The sequence below is a fragment of the Gracilinanus agilis genome, chromosome 3, assembly GCF_016433145.1.
Source record: "Gracilinanus agilis isolate LMUSP501 chromosome 3, AgileGrace, whole genome shotgun sequence".
In the NCBI taxonomy this organism is placed as follows: domain Eukaryota; kingdom Metazoa; phylum Chordata; class Mammalia; order Didelphimorphia; family Didelphidae; genus Gracilinanus; species Gracilinanus agilis.
In genome coordinates, this window is record NC_058132.1 from 408,416,675 (window position 1) to 408,420,636 (window position 3,962).

Genomic DNA, 3,962 nt, shown 5'->3' on the forward strand with positions numbered 1-3,962 from the left:
CCCTAGAGCTTGGTAAATCTTTAAGGCTGTGTGGAATGTGTTGCACTTGCTTTTGGTTTATACTAACAGAGGGCCAGAAATCTTGTCGTTGCCATGGCAACACGGAAGGAAGCCTTCAGGCTCCTGCTTCCCTAAAGGACTCAGAAGAATCAGTACCTGTATTATTTTGAGCTTGGGTGTGCTCAACTTGAAAGTTTACTAGACAACAGGGGGAGGTTGTTGTGATAGGACAGCACTGAACAAACTCACTTTAGTACAAGAAAGCTTACTTAACAGGAAATTGCATGATTAATTTTGGAACACTGAAACCCCTGACATGTTTTCCTCATATGGCCGATTTACTCTCCTTTTGCTTTCTGAGTTTTTATACACAGTAAATGGCTGCTCTGGAGCACTAATTGTCCCCTCAACAGAGGAAAGATTAAATGCTTTGTAGATTGTGCTTAATGTCAATTCTAAGCATCTACCCACCTCTCTTTTTTTTTTTCTGTTATGACTAGACAATTTATGTGCACATTCCATTCTTTATTCTGTTTATTTCATTCACTGTCTTTTCTCAGTTTTTTCCTCATCTTATATCTCTACTAGAAAGTTAGAGCTGGAAAAGACCTTTAAAGGGCATTTACCCTGACCCATTAGCCTTAAAATGAGGGAAATGGAGACCAGAGTGGTTAACCATGGCTTGTCCAAAGTCACAAAATCAATATTTTTTTAAAATGGGATAAGAACTCAGTTTTTAGACTTTTAGGCCACTACCCTCAATACTTCCTTCCAATATTTAAGAAACAAAGTTTCTCAAATTATATGGCTTAAGTAGTTAGCAATAGGAAAATCCACTCTCCGTGCTTTTATTGAGTTTTATTTTGAAATATTGACTGTTACAGTTAAATTTGCCTTGATTTTTCAAGTTTTTTCTTTTTTAAATAAAATAACAGGCATGTTCCTATTATGATGAAGGGATAGCCAAACAGAGGTAGAATACTGCATGATTTGAAAGTGTAGAAAGTTAAACATTTACAATACAACTTCCATTTCCTCTTGTTTTAAAGTATTTGAGGTTTCTCTATTTGTTTTCTGTATTAGCTAAAGTGAGCACTTAAAAGTTGGTTTAGCAAGTGTTAGAGTAGTAAAGCCATTTACTTGCTATATTACTGTGAGCAAGTCATTTTTCTTTAAAATTTGTTTCTTTCTCTATAAAATGAGGGAAACAATATTCTTGCCACCTTCCTGACAGTCATTTTGAAGAAAGTACATTATTAAGCTTTAAAGTTTATAGAGCCACTCTGGGGTGGGATAGATTCTGCTTTCCCATGATGATTACCGGAAATATAGGTTGAGACTTGGGCAGAATGACCTCAATGTGAACTAGATACAGAGACTGGAAAGAGGCCAGTGGAATCTGGAAGGATAAAAGCAGGGGAGGGAGAGGCAGAGTGCTACAAGCTGAAATAAGGCGATTGCTAAAGGCTTCAGTGGCTAAAACAGTAGAAGCCCTCAGTCTAAAGCCCTAAGAAAGCAGATGAGGAGACACAGCGATGGCCATAGGAAGGGTTTAGAGACAGACATTTAATCAGAGCCCTGACTAGTAGAGAGTGGGGAGGAAATGAACTGCTGCTATCCAAAACCGCCTCCTCCCCCAGTTTGATAGTTTGCAATTTGTACTCTGGGTATAAGCTGTTCCTTTTCTTGCCTTTTGTTGCTATAAAAATTTGGCCTACAAAGATGTGACTTCCTTCATCATGGCTATAAATGTAGACTAAGGATGCTAAAGGAGGAGAGCAGGGGCAGCTGGGTGACTCAGTGGACAGAGAACCAGGCTCAGAGATGGGACGTCCTGGGTTCAAATTTGGCCTCAAACACTTCCTAGTTGTGTGAGCTTTCACTGATCATCTGGGAATTCACAGAAAGTAAGAGCTGAAAAAAAAATAAATTAAAGAGGAGAACAGCTCTCAGATATATTAAAAAAAAAAAAACACCTCCCAAAATAAACAGTATAGAACCCCATATCCTGACTTGGTGCTTGAAGGGAACGCCTGAGAGCATATTTTCAAGTCATTTATTCTTTGTGCTTCACTGTTATAAAATCCAAAGAGCAGAAATAAAATCTAAGTCTTTTTTTTCTTCCTATCCCACCACACTGCATGAGCTGATCCTTCACTTTTATTGGTTGTAAACCTGGGAGAGAACTTGGTGGGCCCCTGAGGCTGTAGAGGCTGGCTTTTGGTTGGGAGAAGTGGGAGTTGGGGACACAGACCTGGGTGCTATAGTGACACCTGGAGGTTATAACTATGTAAATATACATGTAACAAGTTCTGGAATATTTGGTTCTTCCTAATGCCTTTGTAACAACCAGAGGAAATAAATTATATCACCCTAAGGGCTATGCATACAGATATAAATTGTATCACCCTAAGGGCTATGCATACTGATGGGTGTTGTTGATAAATGGGAAAGATTAAGGAAGACACTGGGGAAGATGGTTTGATGGAAGGAAGGAGTGGCAACTAGGAGAAGAGAAGGTAGGAAGGTTTTAACCCATTTCTTCTTTTTAGGACTTGGCCTGGCGAGCTTGGAAGACTGTAGTTGGGTTGTTTTTTTTTTTAATTCTATTTTCTCACAATTACACGTAAAGCAATTTTAAATATTTTTTTTTAATTGAGTTCCATGTAAAACCCAGTGGAATTGTGTGTTGGCTAAGGGGGGTTGGGAGGGTTGGGGAGAGGGAAAGAACATGAAATATGTAACTATGGGAAAATATTCAAAATAAAAACTTAAAAAATAAATAAAAATAAATAAAAATTGAGTTCCAAATTTTCTCCCTCCCTTCCTCCCCTTCCTATTCCCTGATATAGATTTTACATGTGCAATCATGAAAAATTTACCATATTAGTCATTTTGTTGAAGAAAATGCAATTGAAAAAACTCCCCCAAAATGAAGAAAGAAAGTGAAATATTGTATGCTTAGGTTTGCGTTTAGTTTCTTCTCTGGAGATGGATAGCATTTTTCATCATAAGTCCTTCAGTATTAACTTGGATTTTGTACTGCTGAGAATGGCTAAGTCATTCACAGTTGTTCATTATACAATATTGCTGTTAACATAAGTGAAATATTCCTGCTCATCATTTTTATAACACGATAGTATTCCATTACAATGATATACCATGTTCAGCCATTCCTCAAATGATAGGCATCATCTCAATTTCTAATTCTTTGTCACTATAGAAAAAGCTGCTATAAACATTTTTGTAAAAATAGGCCCTTTGAATATTGGAGGGGATGTGGCAAATTGGGACACTAATGCATTGCTGGTGGAGTTGTGAATTGATCCCACCATTCTGGAGGACAATTTGGAATCATGCCCAAAGGACTTTAAAAGAATGCATGTCCTTTGATCCAACAATACCACTATGTGGGTTTATATCCCAAAGAGATAAAAAAAAACCAGGGCAAGGACCAGTTTGTACAAAAATATTTATAACTGTGCTCTTTGTGGGAGCAAAAAATTGGAAAATGAGTGAATATCCCTTGATTGGGAAATGGCTTAACAAATTGTGGTATATGATGACAATGGAATACTACTGTGCTATAAGGAATGATGAATTAATGGATTTCTATAAGAACTAGAAAGACCTACATAAACTGATGCACAGCGAAATAAGCAGAACCAGGAGAATATTATACACAGAAACTATAACATAGTGGGATGATCAAAGGTAATGGACTTTGTTACTAATAATAATGCAATGATCCAGGACAATTCTGTGGGACTTATGAGAAAGAACGTTATTCACATCTAAAAAAAGAACTTTGGGAGTAGAAATCCAGAAGAAAATGTGATTTATCACTTGTCTGTATGGTAATATGTTTTGGGTTTTTGGTTTTAAAGGATTGCTTTTTTACAAAAATGAATAATATGGAAATGGATTCAAGTAACTATACATATATATATATATACATATAT